This window comes from Natrix helvetica, assembly GCF_964273705.1.
Source record: "Natrix helvetica genome assembly, chromosome: 1".
NCBI lineage: Eukaryota > Metazoa > Chordata > Lepidosauria > Squamata > Natricidae > Natrix > Natrix helvetica.
The window spans coordinates 334,601,137-334,625,962 of record NC_138548.1 but is presented as its reverse complement, the minus strand read 5'-3'; positions in this window follow the sequence as shown (position 1 = coordinate 334,625,962).

The following is a 24,826-nucleotide window of genomic DNA, read 5'->3' as shown; positions in this document are numbered from 1 at the left end:
TGAAATGGAGATAATCGGGAACAACTAGCACATATGTGCGAGGAGCACCTTTATCTTTTACCTTTCTTACTTGCCATTCTAGCCAATGGCTCTGTGGTGTCACTATGATGGCCAATCTATGTGCTAATTGGGATGACCTTGCTTAGTGTTTCAATTAGCAAAGCCGTTCATGATACTAGAGACATGGCGTACCCAAGAATCTGACATTATCCTTTTCAGAGCTGCATTCTCGTGTCCTCTAGTCCCTTGAGTAAGTTGAAAGGCTGAGTTCAGTTTCCAGACTTAGAGAGGCTTCCTAAACCCATTTGTTTCACGTTGCTTTCCACATTCACATATACACACACACCCATAATTTCTTCCAAATAGCTAAGAGTAGAGTAACTAGTTTCCTCCATTTTATTCTCAGCATGATCTTTGTGGTTGGTTAGGGTGGCTTCTTGGAGTGACTTTTGTAAGGCGATCTGTGTGACTTTAGAATAATATTTTTTTAAAAAAGAAAAATTCCTTCCAAGGATCATGTGAAGCCGCTGATAAATATTATATTGATTTTCATTATTAATGTAAGGTTCAGAATGGCTTTTAGTGACTGAGGTGATTCAGGAAATGAAATTTCTACAATACTTGCATGTAATCCTTAGAAATACAAAGGCAGATGACAAAAGAGAGAGAGAGAGAATCACATGATCTGATGAATAGCTTTAAAGGATGCTATGACTCAGATGCCTTCTGAATTATTATTGTTTGGAGCCAATGTATTATTCATCCAGCAGCAACAATGTATAGATTATTCTGAACAATACAGTGCCTATTTGAAATAGAAACTTCTGCATTTTGACTATGGCATAATTGATTCTGAAGTATCGACATGCTTTAAATAGATTTTTGATCTATTCCTTGACAGCGGCATCTGTCTTCTTGTTTGGACCACAACACTTCTCATTACTCAGTGTTTGTTTGTATTTAATTTTCTCACCATGTGTGTGGACATTTGTGCCCTGAATCTCATCAGCAAACTCTGCCCTCAATAAAATCAGGAAAAGCTACAGAGGGAGAGAACTATTAGAACCAGACTAAGCAAGATTAAAGAATCCATTGGTTTGACTTCTTGGCTAGTAAGGAGATCGTTCAAAATTTGTGCAGGGAGAAGAGCTTCCTTGTGACTTAAAGTCTATGTTCTACATTTGGCTGTTATTGTTAAAATAATGAATCCGAATCAGAATAACAGAGTTGGAAGGGACCTTGTAGATCATCTAGTCCAACCTCCTGCCCAAGTAGGAGACCCTACACCAATGTTGGTGAACCTTTTCACCGCTGCCTGCCAGAAACAAAAAGAGCAGCCACCTGGTACACCAGGAAGATGATCTTCCAGTTTCTGGTGCACACATGTGCACCAGCCAGCTGGTCCTGGCACACACATGCTTGCCAGAAACTGGAAGACCAGGTGGCCAGTGCGCATGCCGGAAGCCAGAAAATCATATTTCCAGCATGTACATGCTCTTCCATTTCTGTCACTACCACGTGTGTGAAGACCAGCTGTCCAGCATGCCGGAACCCAGAAGAGCAACAGGTAATGGCTCGTGTACCCGGAGAGATTACTCTGCATGCCACTTCTGGCACTCATGCCATAGGTTTGCCATCATGGCCCTATACAATTTCTGACAGATAGCAGTCCAGTCTCTTGTTGAAAGCTTCCAGTGATGAAGCTCCCACAACTTCTGAAGGCAAGCTATTCCATTGCTTGATTGTTCTCACTGTCAGAAAATTTATCATTTCTGGGTTGAATCTCTGCTTCTTCAGTTTCCATTTATTATTCCTCGCCTGGCCTTCAGATGGCATTTGCATAACAGTTCATTTTTCTGAGTGGCCTGGAATTATTATAATTATCCAATGTGTTTGTTCTGTTTTGAAGAATAAGCGACTGCTTTTCTATTCAGATCCTTCCAGTAATATAGCCAGAAACTTTGGGGTTACCTGTGATCTGACGGCAAGAGTTCCTTTTCTTGCCTCAGCTCCCGCCAACCTAGTAGTTCAAAGGCATGCAAATGCTAGTAGATAAATAGGTACCACTTTGGTGGGAAGATAACTGTGTTCCATGCACCTCAGCATATAGCCATGCCACCAGCCATTTGACCAAAGAAGCATCTTCAGACAATGCTGGTTTCCTCAGCTAGAAAACAGAGATGAGCACTACCTCCTAGAGTCAGACATGACAGGGCAGGGGAAACCTTTACCTCTCTTATGTTCCATGTTTAAATAACTATGTTGATAATTCATAGTATGGGGAAACTCTTTAAAAAGTTAAAATGGCAGTTGTGATCATTGAATAGAATTCCTGTGCTTTTTATATATACAATAGCTGATAAACCGGCATTGCCCACGTATTTATTTATAGGGGGAAATGTCCGGACCAAACATAATTTCTAATGTTGGATTTTCCCCCTTACCAGAGGGAACCCACGTGTGGAGTACTGTGAAGCTGTTACCATGGCAAATCCACTGTGCTGTACAGTAGAAGTCATTTTACGGCAGTACAGTAGAATCCATTTTAAGGCACAGCAGGTTCTACCTTAACAGAACACACACCCCAAGGAGTGTTAGGGGTGTATTACCCCAATAGTATTTGTTTTCAGAGAGTAAGTCATCTGTGTACCAAGTTTGGTTGAAATTACTCGAGGCATTCCACAGCTATGCTGGAATACACACACACACACATCACATGCACCTACAAAAAGTTGATGTTTTGACTGCTGTCCTGACTTTTTTTTTATTTCTCCAAACTGATGCTTCTACATGTTGATGGTGGATGCCTAAATTAAGTGCAAGTCCTCCTCAACTTACAACCATAATTAAACCCAAAATTACAATTACATTTCATGCCGGTCATGAAGTAGATCATGTGACAGCACCCAATTTTACGACCCTTTTTTTCAGGGCTCGTTAAATGAATCCATTGTTCGCAATGGCTGTTTTTTTGCTGGAAACTGGAAGTAAATGCCGGTTTCAAGCCAAAATTGTCATAAATCATGACCACATGATTGTGTGACCCTGTAAACAGCCGTAAAGTGTCTTATCTGATTCAGTGAATCTTTTTATTTTCTGTCAAAAAGGATGGGGCTCTGTACAATGTGGCTGCCATCTTGAATTTTTTTTTATATGCCTCATTTCTATCACTATATGCATGTTAATAATTTCATTTTGTATTTGATGCTCTAAATGTATTATATTCCTTTCATCATCATCATACCTTCTTGGTATTGGTGTTAGAGGAAGCTCAACCACTCCAATTATTTCAAAATACTCTTTTGATTTGAGTTGGATGGGGAAGAGATCACCTAATTTCTATCAAATTATTTCCAGTTTGAGTTTGTTGTGGCCTTAGAGTGGTGCAAGTTTACTTGCACAAATATAAAGCTGAAATGTATTAGGGATAGTTTTTATGAGTATTTAAACTTTGAAGGAAGGTTGAAAGTAATGATTATTCAATATAGACGACATTTTTATTTGCTTAAAATGAAGCAAAAAATGTGGTTTATGTGATATATCCATCTTCCCTATATATATTCCAAATATATTAGAACTACCACTCCCAATATTTTTAATATGTGTCTGCCCCCAATATGAACAACAATATAGGAAGATCTGTGCTTGATCAGATTCAAGGGTCAAAATTCATTTTTCACTGGTTCCATTCAAAGACCTTGGAGAAATTCAAGGGAGAACATAAATGTTCATAACGAAGAAGGAATTTTAGTTGTTTCAGCTGGCCATGGGTTTTCACTAAAATATAACTCCCTATGTTTTTCGCATGGAAAGAAACATTTACAATTCTGTTGCCACACAGCTATAAGCCTGCTATCAAATATTCGAGTACTTCCAATCCAGTAGAAACAGCTGAAAGGGAAGTCTCCAAAATACAGCCAAAAATATTGTCTTCCCGGACAATATATTCAGCAAGGAAATATGATGTACCTCTGCATGTCTTGAAACCAGCTTTCTGGTTGGTTTGTGAATTAAACTCTTTCTGCTGTTTTTTTTTAAAATAGAGATCAAAGCGTTTCAGTAAAATACAGTGATTATATCTCCAACAATGTAACATGATTGGAATAAAAGCCATTTCACTTTTTTCTTTTTCTTTTTTGGTCTTTTCTTGGGGGGGAAAAAGAAGTTGAAAAAAGCACTGTTAATTATGAGTGATTATCTCCTATATAATGATGTCATTTCTCATGCTTATATCCAAGTTACTGACCCGTTGTTTAGTTAAAAGTCTGAAAATGCTTTCCTTGCTTTAGGTACTCACTTTCGTAGGCTCTGTTGGCAGCCAGGAGGGGAAGAAAGATAAAATGATAAAAAATTTAGTCATGAAGTGCATTACAATGAGAACCAGTTTGGTCTAGTGGTTAAAGCACCAGCCAGAAAGCATCAGAGTATAAGTTCAGGTCTCACCATAGCCATGAAAGCCAGATGGGTGACTTCAAGCCAGTCATTCTCTCTCACACCAACCTACCTCACAGGGTTATTGCTGTGGGAAATATAGGAAGAGGAAAGTGTATTGGATACATTTATTGCCTTGAGTTACTTGTAAAAAAAATAAAGCCAGGATACAAACGAACAAATAGAATAACAGAATTGGAAGGGACCTTGGAGGTCTTCTAGTCCAACCCCCTGCTTAGGCAGGAAACCCTACACCACTTCAGACAAATGGTTATCCAACATCTTCTTAAAAACTTCCAGTATTGGAGCATTCACAACTTCTGGAGGCAAGCTGTTCCACTGATTAATTGTTCTAAGGGTCAGGAAATTTCTCCTTAGTTCTAAATTGCTTCTCTCCTTGATTAGTTTCCACCCACTGCTTCTTGTCCTGCCCTCAGGTGCTTTGGAGAATAGCTTCACTCCGTCTTCTTTGTGGCAGCCCATGAAATATTGGAACACTGCTTTCGTGTCTCCCCTAGTCCTTCTTTCTCTTAAGCTAAACATAAGCTAAACCTGGATGGCTTTTTAGTATTGTAAATTTTGGGGTTTTAATTTGGTTTTAGACCGTTTTTAACTAGAAATGAGTTCGGGCATTATACAGACCGTATGTTTATGTTGGTTGTCTAATGTTTTGTTGTTCCTGCTTTGTTGTTTTATATGTACTGTCTGTACACCGCCCCGAGTCCCTGCGGGGAGAGGGGGGCGGTATATAAATTTAATAAAACTCAAACTCAATACCCAGTTCCTGCAACCGTTCTTCATTTGTTTTAGTCTCCAGGCCCCTAATCATCTTGGTTGCTCTTCTCCACACTCTTTCTAGAGTCTCCACATCTTTTTTACATCATGGTGGCCAAAACTGGATGCAGTATTCAGTAAATCAACAAACAAATAAGCTCAACACAGACTTGTCTAGATGGGTATCACTCCAAGTACAAAAAAGATGGAAAATGGAGGTGTACTGTAAGTTCACCACACCCATTTGGAAATGGATACCTATTTTTACATTTGCTGTTTGGAAAACAAAAATATAGCTGCATGGGTTTCATACTCCCATTTGGGAGTCGAGAGGAGTGTATTGGGTTCGTAAGGTAATCCTCACCTTATGACAATTGGGACCATCGCTAATTGAGGCAGTTGTGAAGTGAGTTGGCACCTGGTTTTACAACCTTGTTTGCTGTGGGTATTAATTTAATTTAATTTAATTTAATTTAATTTAATTTAATGCTTCTAGACCGCCCCCTCTCCCAAAAGGGACTCGGGGCGGTGTACAGTTCATACAAAATATAACAAGATACAATAAAATTAAATATGTACAGTTGACAGTTGACATGGAGGAGGTTAAAATGCCGTTAAAAGAACTGTACAAAGCAGATATAAAATAAATTCAAACCCCTAAAAACAAATACAGTAAATTAAAAAACCCCTAAAATAACCAGATATAGTACGTTTGCCAGGAGGGACAGTTGAATTATGCCAGGCCTGCTAATCGGAACAGGTGAGTCTTCAGTTTTTGCCGGAAGGAGCGGAGGTCAGAAGTGGTTCTAATGTCGGGGGGAGGTCATTCCAGAGGGTTGGGCCCATCACAGAGAAGGCCCTACCCCTCGGTGTCGCCCGCCGGCATTGTCCAGTGGATGGCACCAGGAGAAGTCCCTCCCTGTGTGAGCGTATTAAGTGAATTGCATGGTTGTTAAGCGAACCTGGCTTCTCCCATTGACTCTGCTCATTGGGAGCCAGTTGGGAAGGTCACAGTGGGCCATAGCCTGACATGACGACTATCAAAAATACATGGCAGTTGTGCCAAGTAGTGAGAGCAATCAACCGATGGAATGGAAGTTGCCTTCAGAAGTTGTGGGAGGTTCATCACTGGGAAGCTTTCAAGAAGAGACTGGACTGCCATTTGTCAGAAATGGTGTAGGGTGCCCTGCTTTGGCGATGGGTTGGACTAGATGACCTACAAGGTCCCATCCAGTGCTGTCAATCTGTTTAAAAGATATTGCAGTATAAATGGAATCTCTAATGTAAAATTACCTGGCAAGACCACCCCCTCCCCTTGATTCTCACAACCACAACCACAAGAGGAGATTGGGGTCTGCCTGTCTCTCTTCCCTTCAATTTTCACATCTACAGTATGAGAACAATAATACTGATTTAACAGACATGACAGTAGGCAAGTGGTTCTCAGCCTGTGGTCCACGGACACTGAGGAGCCACAATGTCATCACAGGCTTGAAGAAATGTTATGATTTAAATCTTGAGTTAAGTTTTGGTGGTCCATGGCCATGGCCACAAAAGGTATTTAAAGGGTGGGGGTTATGGTGAAGGAAAGGTTGAGACGTATACTATAAGCACTGCAGTAATTGGTGTGAAGATCTTGAAAACGGCATGTACATTCTAAGAGTCAGAGGTGTTAGGAATGTAAGCTAACAGTTGGGTCAGCAATATATAAACCAGGATGGTAGTACTGTAGCTTTAAGTACTGCTGTAATGTGATTGGTTGCTGTTACCTCAAGCAGCCATAAGAGGGAGCCAGAATGGCTGTTAGCTCTCTGTTTGTTAGAGGCTGATCGGTGTTTTGTGAGGTACTGTGTTTTTGCTATTGTTAGCTGCTTTGTGTGCTGAATTGATTATATGATACTGGACTGTGTTCGAAGGATCATTCCTTAACTGAGAACATTAATAACTGACTGACTGAACTGTGTATGACTTGGACTATAAATTGAACTCTGAATACTTCTATATTTTTACATAGTAAACTACTATATTTTATACTATTCAGTGTCTCTGTATGCTGGTTTGTGCGTGTTCTTGCATACCACTCTCATTATGCTTCTCTGCACACTCGCTCTCCTAACAGGGAGCTTACTTACTTAGCAAGAGGGAAAAAGAGGAGGAATCTACTGGAAGATCTTTTGTGTGAAGAATGAAAGATACAACATGCCTCATTCTTTGCATTGCCTCAGGCACAGCATTCTCTAAATGGCAGCTGCCTTCCCAGGTGCGAGGCCTTGACTACAGCATACATGAGCACCATTTAAAATGAAGTTGTCAGTCAGTCTTCCCACTTGGAAGGGTATGTGTCACACTTCATGACAAAAATAAATGCTTACTTTTAACAGAAAATTCCACACCCATTAATATAATGAAAATTAGTGCTATTTGCACTTAGAATTCTATGGGTTGATTGTTGTTAATATATTCGGTGTTACCAGTGTTAGCTGCACTTTCAAGAATTTTATAAGCAAATACATAAGCTGCTACCCAAATATGTTCTGAGGTATTGGATAACCTCCCAGAAAAGCTAGATCATGACATATTCTTTAAGTTATGGTTGTGTTTCGGATATTTGTCTGTCTGTCTATTGTCTGAATAGTTAATAGCTAGTTAATTTAAGGATTATTCTAGGGATATAGCCAGACAGATCATGGAGAAAATCTATGTGGTTGTTAAGACTTGACGATGACTTGATGGCACATAATCAATCATTCAGTTCTCAGTATCAGACAGCAGCATACAAACACTCAGATTTGCATAAAAGAAGACAATCCTAATGGCATTCTGGGAAAAGGAAAGTACATCTGTGAGGCAAATTTGATAGAGAAAACCATAGAGATGGGCTGAGCAGTAAGCCTAAACCAGCAACAATTTTTGTGTTGGGATTTTTAAAAAAATCTATTGAGGATTGCTTTGACCTTGAATTCTCATAACTTTATCATGACTCTTGGGCAGGAATAAACAAAATTGGGATCCGTCATTTTCAGCTGGAGAAGTATATAAAAAGCAGTGTACATTTGAAAAGAGGACAATTGTCTAAAATATTATTTTATGGTATAAAATTGTGGAATCTGAAGTAGGTTATGTTGAAAAAAAAAGAGTATGTTGCAGAGAGTCACATAGTGGAAAAGTGTGTAACAAGAATACGTACACAAAATGAATGTACATGGCAGAAAATCAGGCAAAATACTGTAAAATACTTTAGATCAGGACTGTCAAACTCCCGGCCCACGGGCCAGATGCTTCACACACTGGCCATACCCATGACCAGTTTAGCGAAAGGGGAAAAGTCCCTATACTTCATGTGACTCCATCGTAATGCCGAGTTTGACACCTCTGCTTTAGATAATTTGGGGGTATACAAATGGCACCATCAAAATAGCTTGTGCTATTCTTAGAAAAATCTGGGTGGGAGAGCACCTGGAAATCTCAGAGCTGTAGGATGAGAAGTGGAAAAAAAATTTCCTGGAAGAAATTATTTCCATTTTGTTCTTGACAAAAGAACATGGGAACATCATGTAAGGGCTAGAAGTCAAGCTTGACTTGTGAGAGACTTTCCTGAAGTAGAGGTAGTGTCAGTCTCTACTTTGCTTGCTTGCTATCAGCTGCCATAGAAACGGGGAGGGAGGGGGCTTGAGGTATTTGGGATGGGAAACCTATGATGCTGGAGGAGTTATCAGAGGGAAGTTGGTTCTCACCATCTGCTGTGTATGCTGATGGTCTGTGTTTGGACTTGGTCAAGGTCAACTGTCTCAGCATACCAACTGAATGAGGTTTTTGAAGATGCACCCCACATGACACCTTAGGGAGTTGTAGATTGGTCATTGGGTTGGGGTGATTGGGGGGAGCATGCTGTGTAAATGTTTGATATGTACATGTTCGCGCCTTTTTGGCTCAGATCTTGCTTTTCTATCTTTTCATGACCAGTAAAAGTATCTTTAATTCCATAAACTATGGAGTTGGGAGTTTTCTTTCTTGGTTATTGAAGGTAGCTTGACCTAAGACAGTGTTTCTCAACCTTGGCAAATTCAACCTGGGTGGATGTCAGCTCCCAGAATTCCCCAGCCAGTGATGGTTGAAGTTGAAGTCCACCCATCTTAAAGTTGCCACGGTTGAGAAACACTGACCTAGCATATACACCAAGGGACATTTTCAGAATTAGGAAACACTTAGAAATCTAGAGTCCTGTCAATGCTACAGAAAGAAGCCAGGGCGGGTGTTATAATTCTCCCTCCTTTTTTATTACAATACAACTAGGCCAGTCGTGGGTTCCTGATCTCGTCCCAACCGGTACAGTTGGAACGGGCTCGGCATCATCCACATGGATGTGCGCAGCATACGCATGCGTCTTACTGTCTAGTGATGCCTCTGTGAGCCTCCGCGACACTCCAGCTGCTCAGTGGATCATCACGTAGGTGCTGTATGCGGCATGCATGTGCGTAGAAGCGCCCAAGACTTTAAATACAGGTAAGGAGCGTGGGCGGGTGGACGGGCCCTCCTGAGCACCATACCGGAGCGGTACCCAGTGCTCTGGGCAGGCTCCGGTACGCCTGTACTAGGACATACCGCCTACAACTCACCAGTGAACTAGGGAGATATTTTGTCATACCTATTTTGTCATAATGATTTTGTGTATACTGAATGCCTCAGAGCATGTTCAGCAATTGTTCATTATTACTACTCTGCTGTTGAAGATATAATTCAGGAATTGGAATATTATCCCGTATAGTGTGGTTTTATTCTATTATTGCTAGGTTTTAGGCTGATATGTTCAACATTGTTAATTTGGCCTTGGATCCATTGCTCTTCTTGACTATACCTTCAGTATTTGGAATCTATCAATGTATCTGTCAGGGTTCCAAGTAACACCTCTAACGAGAGAAGACTCCGGGGCTTGAGTTTTCTCAAAGTTCCATTTTATTAGATATGTCATGTTGGCACATCTGGGAAAACCCAAATCTGAAAGTTTCCAGGTTCAAGTCCCTGCCCACATGATCACATGATCCAATCAGGCACCGTCCAAAACTGGACATGCCTCCCAATCACACCATCCTAGCTGCAGGGCAAGAAGTCCTTGACTCTGTGAGAAAAGAATGTTATTTTGACTACATCTCACCCATACTCCATATAATCCCCCCTTCTATTTTCCCCACAGTAGAAATTTTGGCAGGCCTGAAGGCCCAAGGTAAAAGATGGCTTCCAGGTCTGACAGTATCAAGAATTATGGTTTTGTATGGCATGGAAACTGACTAAGATAATCAATTTACAATTATTGCACAAAAAAGAAAAAAAATCTACACTTGATGTTCAACAATGAATTGCTGATACCATATGTATTATTTTTTGAAGGGTTGGATTAATCTTTTTTCAACCAAAGTATGAGATTTCTTTTTGGAAAGATATCAATGTTTTTGCATGTTGTTCTCTTTATTTCCAGGCCCCTCCCTGTCCCTTTCTTTTTTCACCCCTGTATTAGTTAATTTCGAAGTTATGATAATCCTTTAGTGATGTCACATATATTTGTATTTTGGGAGTTGGAGTGTTAAAAAGTACTTTTCTCCAGCGCCAGACACCTAGATAAGCTTCTTAGGGGGAAAGAAATTACAAGTTAACACATGAGAAAGAAAACATCTACATTAGAATGAACAACAGAGTTGGAAGGGACCTTGAAGGTCTTCTACTCCAACCCCCTGCTTAGGCAGGAAACCCTACACCACTTCAGCCAAACAGTTATCCAACATCTGCTTACAAACTTCCAGTGTTGGAGCATTCACAACTTCTGGAGGCAAGCTGTTCCACTGATTCATTGTTCTAATTGTCAGGAAATTTCTCTTCAGTTCTAAGTTGCTTCTCTCTTTGATTGATTTCCATCCATTGCTTCTTGATCTACCCTCAAGTGCCTTGGAGAATAGTTTGACTCCCACTTCTTTGTGGAAACCCCTGAGATATTGGAACAATGCTATCATGTCTCCCCTAGTCCCTCTTTTCATTAAATTAGACATACACAGTTCCTGCAACCGTTCTTCATATGTTTTATCCTCCAGTCCCCTAATCGTCTTGGTTGATCTTCTATCCAAATCTGGTCATCCTTCTATCTAAATCTAAATCATTTGTCAAAGAGCAATCTGATCCTGAATTAACAGGATCAAACTGTTAAATACTTAAGTTTAGCACCCCATTCATGCTCATGTCTTCATTATTTATTAAGTTTCTTGAAACCCTCTAAATGATGGATGATGAAGTTCCTTTTTTTGGAATGTTTGACCGAACAGATGCTGCAGCTCACACAGAAGGAAGGCAATTTTCTTTGATCCGTGAGGAAGATGGCTTCAGACTCTGCAGAGAGGAATGAGAGACAGGAGATTGCACTTATCTTAAATTGGGGGAGATCACAAATTGCAGTCAAATAGGATTCCATGTTTTTGTCACCATCATTTTTGGGTGAAGGATTCTCCCTAATAGGAAGTTTTCCAAAAATAGATTACAATGCTCTAGCAACTATTAGGTCTATCTCTTAAACCTGTCTTTATAGGGATATTTATTTTCCCCAGTTCTATTACTGAAGCTGTTGGCTTCTGTGCTTCCAGCAAGCTTTTGATGTTTAGAAAATGGAAGGCCACACAAAGGGAAAATCAATGTGTGTGGCTGGCATAACTCCCTAGATAAAGAACCCTCATGATTATGCCACATATTACAATTTTTGCTATTACTATCACTATTTATCCAAGTAGAATAGAATAACAGAGTTGGAAGGACTTTGGAGGTCTTCTAGTCCAACCCCCTGCCTAGGCAGGAAACCCTATACCGTTTCAGACAAATGATTACCCAATCTCTTCTTGAAAACTTCCAGTGTTGGAGTATTCACAACTTCTGGAGGGAAGCTGTTCCACTGATTAATTGTTCTAACTGTCAGGAAATTTCTCCTCAGTTCTAAGTTGCTTCTCTCCTTGATTAGTTTCCACCCATTGCTTCTTGTTCTACACTCAGGTGCCTTGGAGAATAGCTTGACTCCCTCTTCTTTGTGGCAACCCCTGAGATATTGGAACACTGCTATCATGTCTCCCCTAGTCCTTCTTTTCATTAAACTAGACATACCCAGTTCCTGCAACTGTTCTTCACACGTTTTAGTCTCCAGTCCCCTAATCATCTTTGTTACTCTTCTCTGCACTCTCTCCAGAGTCTCAACATCTTTTCTATATCGTGGTGACCAAAACTGAATGCAATATTCCAAGTGTGGCCTTACCAAGGCATTATAAAGTGGTATTAACACTTCACGTGATCTTGATTCTATCCCTCTGTTTATGCAGCCTAGAACTGTGTTGGCTTTTTTGGCAGCTGCTGCACACTGCTGGCTCATATTTAAATGGTTGTCCACTAGGACTTCAAGAATCCTCTCACAGTTGCTACTATTGAGCAAGGTACCACCTATACTGTACCCGTGCATTCCGTTTTTCTTGCCTAAATGTAGAACCTTACTTTTAACTCAGTAGACTGAGTTAGACACAGACTGATGCAAATAGTCATTTGTAAATATCATTTAGCATCTTAGCTTGGACCAACTCAATGTTCTGGTCTATTTTAAAGACATTTCTTCTCTGGATTGCACATTGCAGTAATTCAACCCTGAAAGCATGTGACATAATTTTTGGTTAAATAAATGAGTCATTCCTAAAGCCAGGAGCTAGGATTGTTGCGGAGGAGATGTTAAGCTGACCGGAGTTCATTTAAAATGAAAAAGGATTTAACAATGCACAATCACCAAAATAGTAGAAACTTTTCTTTATACTAGTCAACCCCCAGCTGGTATTGCCCCCCCCCCACGCCACATGGACTGGATTATAGTCGTGAGAATGGTCAATAGTTGGGATTCTGAAAGATACAGTTCAACATATCTGAGGGTACACCAGAATACAAGCAGTCCCTCAATTTACGACCACAACTGAGCCCAAAATGTATGTTGCAAAGTGAGAAATTTGTTAAGTGAGTTTTGTCCCATTTTACAACTTTTCTTGCCCCATTTGTTAAGTGAATCACTGCAGTTGTTAAATTAATAACATGGTTGTGAAGTGAATGTGGCTTCCCCATTGGCTTTGCTTGTCAGAAGATTGCAAAAGGGGATCACTTGCACACCGTCATAAATGTGAGTCAGTTGTCCAAATGTAAATCATATGACCATGGGGATGCTGCAATGGTCATAAGTGTGAAAAATGGCCATACAGTAAGTCACTTTTTTTTCAGTGCCGTTGTAATTTTGAGAGGTTACTCAGTGAACTGTTGTATGTTGAGGGCTACCTGTAACCCTCGAGTTGGAAGGGACCTTGGAGGTCTTCTAGTCCAAACCCCTGCTCAAGCAGAAGACCCTGTATCATTTCAGACAATGGTGATAGATGATTTACATAAGGTCTATGTCAGGCTAAGTCCAAGAATGACACAGTGAGATCCAATTGAGTCAAATCCTTTATTTGCTTACATCTAATGGACAGAATCTTGCCAGACTAAAGCTATATAACCTCCTAGTTTACTAGATACAACCTGAGATACTCTAGGATGTAACTATCCTGAATCTTTTCCCTCCTCCCCTATCCTGCTCAGGATTGTGCAGACTCTTAATCTGACCTCACTCTGGGAAAACTCTGTGTTGCCAAAACTCTCCCTTTCTGCTTCTCCAGGTGTTCATTCCATCACAGTCTATTTCTGTTTTCCAATTTGAAACATCCTATCATATAACTGTCCCATTGATTAAATGTCTGAATTGCTGAAAGATGAGAACAGATTTTTTTACAGACCTTCTACGTAGTATATGAGCTATTGGTGTTCTTTCTTAATTATTGATGTGTACATGTTTATTGCTTTTAAATCACACTTCTCCATATTGTGATACTGTTTGTTTTGTGTTCTTAAACTTTAGCTTTCCTGTTTTATATGAATAGCATGTTTATTGTCATTAGCCATCAATGAATTTGTTATTCTTCATTTATTTTAATTTTCAAATCATTGTCATGCAAATTAAAAGGATTAGAGTTGATTGCAATTTGCAGAGTTCTATATTATTTGCCAGAATAAAATGTCAATTATGAAATCTGGTTTATATATGAATGACACAATAAAATGCCAATTATGAAATCTGGTTTATATATGATACCCATAATTCGATATCTTGTTGACTTCAGATGTGTATTTTTTTCCCATTACAAAAAAGACTTGAACTGCAAAGATTAACTGCTCAAAATCCAAGATTCCCAAATACTAACAATAACATGAGTCATTATAGTTTTGGAAAACTGTAGGAAAGTTAATATAAACAACTGGATTGTTTCATTCATAGGCTGTGTGAGAAATCCTATTAGTTCTTGGCAGTGACGTGCGGTGAGGTTTATGGCTGGTGAGGCTGGTGATGTCATCAGGAAGGTGGGGAATGGGACCACGTGTGCAGGAGGCTGAGGCTGCCTCAGCCTCCTGCACACGTGGTCCCATTCCCCGCCTTCCTGAGTCAACATGAAGGGGACCACAGAGCGCGAGCCGGCGGAGCGCACTCCGCTGTCCCCTTCATGTTGACTCAGGAAGGCAGGGAATCGGACCACGTGTGCCTTTTCCCTTTTCCCTTTTTTTTTCTTTTCATGATGAGAGCGGTGAGGGTCTGCCTCCCCTGCCTTCCCTGACCGCACGTCCCTGGTGGTGTTAATGGATTTTTCATTTCTTTCTTCAGGTTTCTGTGTTGATCATGAACTAAATCCTAATGAAAGTTTACATATTAGAGCCCTATAGATCTTTTCACAACTCAGCCTTCATTATATATCTCTAAGTCAATGCATGGAAAGGAAAGTGAAACTCACCTATTCCCGGCTACTGATATCTGGACTTGTGCACTGTTTAACAAAATAACATAGCAACAAAGTTGGAAGGGACCTTGGAGATCTTCTAGTCCAACCCCCTGCTCAAGCAAGAGACTCTATACCATTCCTGATGAATGGCTGGCCAATTTCTTCTTTAGAAACCTCCAGCAATGGAAAAACCACAACTTCTGGAAGCAAACCATTTCCTTGATTGTTCTCACTGTTTGGAGTAGGACTAAGGAGTGTTGGAAGAAAAATCCAGTTCCAGTTCCAATCCAGGAATAAAATGAAGGCTGGTCGGAAAGAAAGTTGGTTTATTGATGAAACAGAACTACCAGCTGCATGTAGTTCTGGGAAAACTGACAAAATGGAGTTGAGAGTGTGTGGGTTTTATACCGTCTGGATTTCTATAGGGTCATGGCTGGCTCTATAGGAAAAAGGGAAAATGCAAATCCTAGGTGTTTTTTTGTCTGAGCTGACCTTGCCTTGCCTAATTGCTTATCTGGAGTTTCTGCCTGACCAGTCTTTATGAATGGATTACCAAATCTACATTTCTAAAAGCTGGCCTCCTCAGTTTCTGCTTGGGTCAGGAAGACTGCTGTTGGTTTCTGCCTCCCTTAAGATTTTTTCCCCCATATCTTCTTTAGGGAAAATATTCTATATTGCCTTTTTAATATTCCCCAAAATATTTCATTCTTCTAGGGGGAGAGTTACTCCCAAGAGCACAGGCATTTTGTCCTCTTTCTATGTTGGCTTTGTGTCTACACTGACTAGTGAAGTCTAGTTGCTTGCAGTTGAATCAAAAAGTAACAAAATTAAATTAAGTGCTAACGGCCGGAACTGGAAATAGTTTGAAGTGAGGATATTAGATTCTCTGGAGGTCAGAAAGTAAATAGAAGTTCAAGGAAGTGATAAAACTTAGTAGATTTTTAGGAATTACCGGTAGTATGGAAATCAGAATTGGAGACCTACACAAAGGAGGAAGATCCTCCCAATGAGGTCCAGTGTCAAGAAAGTATACAGACAATCCTCACTTAGAGACTACGTTTTGCAATTACGACAGTGATGAAAAAAATATATTTAGAAGATGTTCTTGCATTCATGACTTTCATGGGTCTGTAAAGCAAAGAAAAGTGGAAGTAAGATCGTAAGTACAGTTACAGTTTCACATAGCTTCACTTAACATCTGAGTTGTTGGTGCCAATTATGGTCAGTAAACAAGAGCTATCTGTAAAAGACTATGGATATATACATAGATGGACATGGGTGGAAAGTCACAACATGGATGGACGGAAAGAATACACAAGTGAAGGAAAAAAGGAGAACACCAAAGAAGTCACCTTGGAAGAAGAAATAAGAGGGGGGGAGCTTTGAGGAGAGCGTGAGAAAAATGACTTGTGAGTAAGCAGGAGAGAAAGCATGAGGCTTTGCAATTTGCTCAGCAGGGATCCCCCTTCCATGCAGTGAACAAGGGAAAAGAGACAGCCAGGGGAAGACACGACATAACAAGAATAGCAGCTGGCAGCTCAGATGCAGGACTAAAAGAGATTGGCAGTTTCATCAGCAAAGAGTTCATTTTATTGTTCATTGCTTTTATCAATTTGCCTTTTTTTTGTCCTACCCTGAACAGTAGCAGCTAGACTTAACCATAAATGACATCCCAACAGTAAATATGTGTGGAGGGGCTTATGTGAAGAAGGCAGATTCTCCTGAATCCAACAGGATAATCAAAACTAAGGGGTCCTTGGTGCTATCTGAGCTTGGTTGTTTTCTTGCAGCTGTTTCATTAGCCCAACTAGGTAACATCAGCCCACTAAAACTGATAATGTTACTTAGTTTGGGTAATGAGACGTCTGTAAGAAAACAACCAAGCTCAGAGACCACTAAAGACCACCTCATTTCAGCTCTGAGCTACAAATATTCTCCTTTATTGATAATCAAAACTTGACAATATTAAGAGATCAATAGTTAATACCAAGCAAGTGTTCTTCATCTATCACATTACTTGTAACTATCAATAGTTATCCTTTCGCAAACTAGAGGCACACAGGACTTTTTTGCACATTGCAATTAGTAGCAAAGTATTCTAATAACTTTATTCAAGCTTGCTTGAAGTAGGATGACTTTTTCAATGGCCTTCAAGGTCTTGAGTGTTGGGTGGGCAGAAGCTCTCATCATTCCTGAACAATGGTTCCAGTTGACAATGGTGGAGGAGAGAGGTAATCAGTTACCATAAGGGATCCTTGGTCCTATTTGCTGTGCTATGAAACATGAAGTGAGTTATTAGATGATTTGGAGGACTCATCAAAAGAATCTGGATAGATTCCTACAAAGCAATTGGACATTGGCTAAACTGAACATGTGATCTGTAATTGTACTAGCTAGTTTTTTTATCTTCCCAATGGCAAACTTTTGACTAATTTTATCACCAGCTTTCCTAATGCGAATAAGAAGGTGAGGCTTTTGCCAGCCAAATGTCTTCAAAGGATGCACAGCAATTCCTCCAAGGGTCTCAAACCTTGGCATCTTTAACCCTTGTGTACTTTGACTCCCAGAAATCCTCAGCGAGCATTGGCTGGCAGGGGAATTCTGGGTGTTGAATTCCACAAGTCTTAAGGTTGCCAAGGTTGTAGGGCACATTGCAAATAACTCCCGAGCTGCTCCATCCATGATTGTCTGTGGGTTCTGGATCCCGGTGCAACCGGTATGGTGCAACAGGGCTGCGCATCCACCACATGCACGCGCACAGCACACATGCAGTATGCGTATGCGTACTTACTGTCTGCAATGCTCTGTGACGGCTCTGTGATGCTCCAGCTGCTCTGCGGAGCATTACACAGGCACCGTACACTCCGTGCACATGCGCGAAAGGCCCGATCGGCTCAAATACCGGTAAGGAGTGCTGATGGGCCCTCCGGAGCACCATACCGAAACGATACCTGGTGCTCCCAGCAGGCACCGGTACGCCCGTACTGGGGTGTACCGGTCATATCCCAACACTGGTCTGCATCCATAAGAAACTTCTTGCTGTCTTCTTGTGAGGAGCAGTTCTTCCAGAGATGTTCTTCTTCAGGAGAAATTTCTGTCAGCCCGAACTGTCTTCTGGCAAAGAGCTATCAAAGACATTAAAGTGGCCATAACATCTCACAGGGATTCCAAGGGCCTATTTCTAGTTTATCATTCCACTGAATTTTGATTTGATAGATATTTGTGCCAAGCTCATATTTTACAGGGGAAATAATTGCTTTCCCTCCCTTCAACTTCCCCAGGTAAACCCACTGTTGTCAATCTTTTTCTGGTGACCATGACAATTTATTAAAGTATTAATCCACCAGCAGATAAGATAAGACCTCAGCGCCTCCATTTGTTTTCCACCATCCTAACATGTCATCCTTGTTTTTGTTTTATTATTACTTTACACAACATCACATTTATCAAAGTCTGAAGGAGTATTCATTTAAAAGAAGTAGGTGACCTGCAGTTAATACTGTCCCTCTCAGCAGCAAGACAAATGTCCTAAAATTATATACGTGAAACAAGTGGTTCCCTCTGAAGAATAAATATAAATACAGTTAACATTATCACCACATCTTACAAGTCAATAACTATAACTTTAAGTCGGAAGATTTAATAGGCCAATAGAGGTCTACAAATGGAGTGCAAATGTTGTGCCTTTCTACAGCTAGTCCTTGACTTATGACCACAATTAAGCCCAAAATTTCTGCTGCTAAGTGAGAAATTTGTTAAGTGAATGTTGCCCCATTTTATGACCTTTCTTGCCACATTTGCTAAGTGAATCACTGCAGTTGTTAAATGAGTAACCCCGTTGTTAAGTGAATCTGACCTCCTCATCGACTTTACTTGTCAGAAGGTCACAAAAGGGGGTCACATCACCCTGAGAGATTACAACCGTCATATATATGAACTGATTGTCAAACATCCGAATGTAAATCACATGACCATGGGAATGCTGCAATGGTCATAAGTGTGAGAAATGGTCATATGTCACTGTTTTCGGTGCTGTTGTAACTTTGAACGATCACTAAACGAACTGTTGTAAGTCGAGGACTATCTGTATTTTCTAGTAAGCAGCTGTAAATTCCAACCACGTTACCCTACCGAGTACAAAAGTCACGCAATTCTAACTAAATCAAATCTAAATTTATATTCAATTCATATATCCTTTGTATCAGAGGCAGGTTCCTACGAGTTCAGCTGAGTAAGTAGTAACTCGGCTGGACACGGCCCTGAACTGGTTCTATCAGCAGTACCATAGGTGCTGCCATCTTGTTTTTTTCTTCTGCACATGCGCAGAAGCAATTTTTTTTTTACTTCTGCGCATGCGTGCGTGCAGCATGCCCCTGAGCACACCGGCAGTAACAGTAGCCAGAACCCACCCCTGCTTTGTATGTTAAAGGAAAAAAAGCAATGGAATTCTCTGTCTCTTTTTGAAGATGGCAACTTTATGCACATTTTGCTAGTACAGTATTTGGTTTTAAGTAGAGCCTTAAAGGCAGGGGTGGGTTGCTGGCAGTTTTACTACTGGTTCACAATGTATGTGTGTGCACTGTTCAATGTAAATTATTCTTCGCGCATGCGCAGAACAATTTACAGTGAACTGCGCCCGCGCAGTCACTAAAAACCAAAATGGCGGCAGCCCAGCGATGGCGAGGGAACCGGTTTGGGGGCGTGGCAAGCATGGGTCACTGCTGGTTCTTTGACCCAGGCCTGACTTCTACCGGTTCGGCCGAACCGTGCCGAACCTGGAGCAACCCACCTCTGCTTAAAAGTTCTACTTATGAGTTCATTCACACCACTATGAAAGATTATGCACTATATATGTGTTAAATACATTTATTGCTTAATAGATTAAATTAAATTAAATCAATGTTATTTTTATCCCACATTCTGATTTCTTGTATAGATTTTGACATGTTCAAATTCTTAAACCCAGATCAACAAAACGTAAATTGCTATATTCACATAATGTTCCATGCCCAAATAAGCTATACTGTTGAATTAAGAGATTGGAGGCTTTTACTTAATACTCTAACTCAATGGTTGATTTCCCTGTCATGATGAAACACATGGTATTCAAACTTACTTTAGCTTGGCTGTTGTGAAAACTCAGTAAATATCCTCAGGGATGATGGTAGGGGAGGAAAACTTTAAATGGCTCTGTGTGCCAAGTCTAGCAACATTTATAATCAGTTGTCTTTCATGTACTGCAGCAGATAAAATTTCCATTTTTCTGTATTTTGGATGAAGAGACGTATTTAGCAATATCACTAATTTCCATCTCCTCCTAATTAGTTTACTGGAATCAATTTGGCAGAGAAACTTAGCACCCATCCTGTTCTCTTTAATTTTTCCCCCAGAAAAAAAAAAGATTTTTCCTTTGTGACCAATAGAAAGGAGTAGATATATTTCTGGTCAAATTGTATCCTGTAATGAATCTCTTAGTGAAGAGAAAGTTAACACAATCTTACACGGTACAAAGTTAAATACAACTTTTTTGCTGTAGATTTGAATGTGTATTTGACATGCAGTGATTTACAGACTCAAAATAACAAAAACATAAATGTGGCCCATGGAGATTTGAAACTGCTTCCAGTCAATGCTTTGTCATCATTCTTCTGATAGGAGTGGCTTCCAAACATATCCTGTGACAAGCTAAGGGCCTTTCTATTTTTGTTTTTAGATTCCCCCCCCCCCTTTCATTTCTTTCTTTCTTTCTTTTTTGCAGAACTCTTCTGGTCCAGAAATATTCTGAGATCTTCTTGCATGCACTGTATGTTTGAGATCTTCTCACCAATATTCAAATATGAGCCAGTAGTGTGCAGCAGTAGCAAAAAAAGCCAACACAATCCTAGGTTGCATTAACAGAGGGATAGAATTAAGAAAGTGAAGTATTAATACCACTTTATAAACCCTTTGTAAGGCCACACTTGGAACACTGCCTCAATTTTGGTCGCCACAATATTAAAAAGATGTAGAGACTCCAGAAAGACTGCAGAAAAGAGCAACAAAGATGATTAGGGGACTGGAGGCTAAAACATGGGAAGAATGGTTGCAGGAATTGGGTTTGTCTAATCTAGTGAAAAGAAGGACTACTGATGACTTGATAATAATGGTCCAACCCACTGCCTAGGCAGGAAACCCTATACTGTTTCAGACAGATGGCTATCCAACATCTTCTTAAAGACTTCCAGTGTTGGGGCATTCACAACTTCTGGAGGCAAGCTGTTCCACTGATTAATTGTTCTAACTGTCAGGAAATTTCTCCTCAGTTCTAAGTTGCTTCTCTCCTTGATTAGTTTCCACCCATTGCTTCTTGTTCTACCCTCAGGTGCCTTGGAGAATAGTTTGATTCCCTCTTCTTTGTGGCAACCCCTGAGATATTGGAACACTGCTATCATGTCTCCCCTAGTCCTTCTTTCTATTAAACTAGACATACCCAGTTCCTGCAACCGTTCTTCATATGTTTTAGTCTCCAGTCCCCTCATCATCTTTGTTGCTCTTCTCTGCACTCTTTCTAGAGTCTACACATCTTTTCTACATCGTGGTGACCAAAACTGAATGTAGTATTCCAAGTGTGGCCTTACCAAGGCATTATAAAGTGGTATTAACACTTCACGTGAACTTGATTCTTGATTCCATCCCTCTGTTTATGCAGCCTAGAACTATGTTGGCTTTTTTGGCAGCTGCTGCACACTGCTGGCTCATATTTAAATGGTTGACCACTAGGACTCCAAGATCCTTTCACAGTTACTACTGTTGAGCAAGGTACCACCTGTACTGTACCTGTGCATTCCGTTTTTGTTGCCTAAATGCAGAACCTTACTCTTTTCACCATTGAATTTCATTTTATTAGATAGTGCCCAATGTTCAAGTTTGTCAAGATCCTTCTGTATCTTTAGCCTACCTAACTTCTTAGCACTTCATTTAGACAATTTTCAGGAATCCTCCCAGCTTGTAAATATATGGTGCCTTGTGCATATCAACAGGGGTGGATTCCGGCATGCACTACTGCTGGTTCGCTCATGGGCGCATTGTGCGTGCATGCACAGTGCAATAAAAATTGCTCTGCAATGCGCAGAAGCGAAAAACAACATGGCAGCGTCATAGAGAACTGGTTCGGAGGCATGACAGGCCTGGTCACGGTTGGTTTCAGTGACCCAGGCGCCCAAACCAATATCGGTTCCACTGAACCAGTCCGAACGGTAGGAACCCATCTACTTCTGCTATGTTTTTACTGATTTAGATATGATTTTTGATGTCCTGGTTCAGGGGTACACTATAGAATAACAGAATAAGAGAATTGGAAGGGACCTTAGAGGTCTTCCAGTTCAACCCCTGGTCAGGCAGGAAACCCTTTGAGACAAATGGTTGCCAAATCTCTGCTTAAAAACTTACAGTTTGGGAGCAGCCACAACTTCTGCAGGCAAGTTGTTCCACTGATTAATTGTTCTCACTATCAGAAAATTTCTTCTTAGTTCTAGGTTGGTTCTGTCCTTGATTGGTTTCCATCCATTGCTTCTTGTCCTGCCTTCAGATGGGAGATTGGAAAATAGGTTGAAATGCAATGCAATGGATTGGTTTATGAAACTTGCAATACTGTATGTTATGACTGTCCTACGTACTTCTTATGTAAATCATATAATGATTTTTTTAAAAAAAAACCACAAAATGTTTAATGCTTTATCCATCCCTTCTGTAGCTCATGTCTATCCTCACCAAGGTATTTTAGGCTTTCCACACAAACCTGTCAAAACCAGAATGAAATATGATTTCACAAGGCAATAAAATCATCTTTAAAAAATGATTTTCAGCTTTATGACACATTTTACCTAATAGCCTAAATTAAAATATAGACAATTAAATAATAGAAGCAATTAAGATTATGCATATCGGTAGTAGTGCTCATAAGGACTGGCTGGAGGTAAGTCTTTACTGTTTCCTGGAGCCTGACACAGTGGGCATTCAGTTCTGCTTCCTCTCCAAAGTCTCCAAGTAATTTAGGAGCAGAGTAATACCATAATGATGTCAACACTAATGCTGAAAATCATGCTATTTCATCACTCTGATGAGCAAGAAAATGTGACTAAAGGTTACAAAATGTTATTTGACTGTTTCCTTAAGTGACTATAAAGGTAAAGTGACTGAGGGACACGGTGGCTCAGTGGCTAAGACACTGAGCTTGTTGATTGGTAGTTCAGTGGTTCGAATCCCTAGCACCGTGTAACTGAGTGAGCTCCCGTTACTTGTCCCAGCTTCTGCCAACCTAGCAGTTCAAAAGCATGTAAAAATGCAAGCAGAAAAATAGGGACCACTTTGGTGGGAAGATAACAGTGTTCCATGCACCTTCGGCGTCTAGTCATGCTGGCCACATGACCACGGAGATATCTTCGGATAGCGCTGGCTCTTCGGCTATGAAACGAAGATGAGCACTGCCCCCCAGAGTCAGGAATGACTAGCACATATGTGCAAGGAGGACCTTTACTTTACCTTTAAGTGACTGACGGACTGACGGAAGGAGAAAGTAAAAAACCAATTCTCAGAAACATTCTCAATACTAAATAATTGCTCCGTACAATAGTCTAGTTTACTTTGGCTTATTATAGACTGAGATGAACTGCCAATACTGGAAGGAAAGGAGAGGTGCAATTAACAACAGCTCCCTAGTAAGTTTATACTTAAATGTGAAGTTAAAATGTTACAAACAGGCTTCTATATAAGAAAGCTCTGTTATCATTCACTGGATCCACTCTTGTAATATGTTAGATTAATTAGTAACTTTCCAGCTAAGGCTTCAAGCAATGATGAATTAAGCAGCAAAGGTGTAATTAATTCACCAATTCTTTTTTGAAGGAATTACAAAGTTTTGTGTGGGGTGGGTGGGTTCAGAATTATTGTGCACAAAATGACAAAATTATGAATTTTGCATGCTGCGAAGTCTATGAATTTATTCTCTGTCCAGTGAGTGTCTACAACCTTATCTTTGATTCATTTACTGTCCTGGCTCAGTATTGTAGATGGGATCTCCAACAAATCATTGGTTTGATAAGTCATATTCTTGGCACTATTAGGGCTCATTTTAAGTTACAGTATCGGTACTATCCAAATACCAAAGCTGTTAAGGATATTTTTCCCTTTTACGTAATTTAAGGAATATTTGAATGATTTTAAGCAAACAAAATTTGGTTTTTGTGGTTAAAATGGTGGCCTAGAAACCAGGAGACAATGAGTTCTAGTTCCACCTTAGGCATGAAATATCTACTTGGTGACTTTGGGCCTGTCACTCTCTCTCAACCCAACTTATCTCTCAACCCAACTTGCTGCTGACTGCCGACTGATTGAGAGTTCGATTCCCACTGGCTCAAGGTTGACTCAGCCTTCCATACTTCCAAGGTCAGTAAAATGAGGACCCAGATTGTTCGGAGCAATATGCTGAAACTGCTTAGGGAGGACTGCAAAGCACTGTGAAGTGGTATATAAGTCTAAGTGCTGTTGTTATTGCTGTTTGCTGCCTTGAGTTATTTATAAACAGAAATAGTACCATAAACAATAATAGATAATATTGACAAAGTAGCAACAATGATGCATTGGAGAGAAATACCATTTTCCTGCAGGGAAGAACTGGTGGGATCTAAATAGAGAAAACAATAGAAAATGAAGAAGCTATAGTGCTCTGGGGTTTAGAATTCAAACAGACAGGCACCTGTCACATAACGCCCCAGAGTTAACAATTG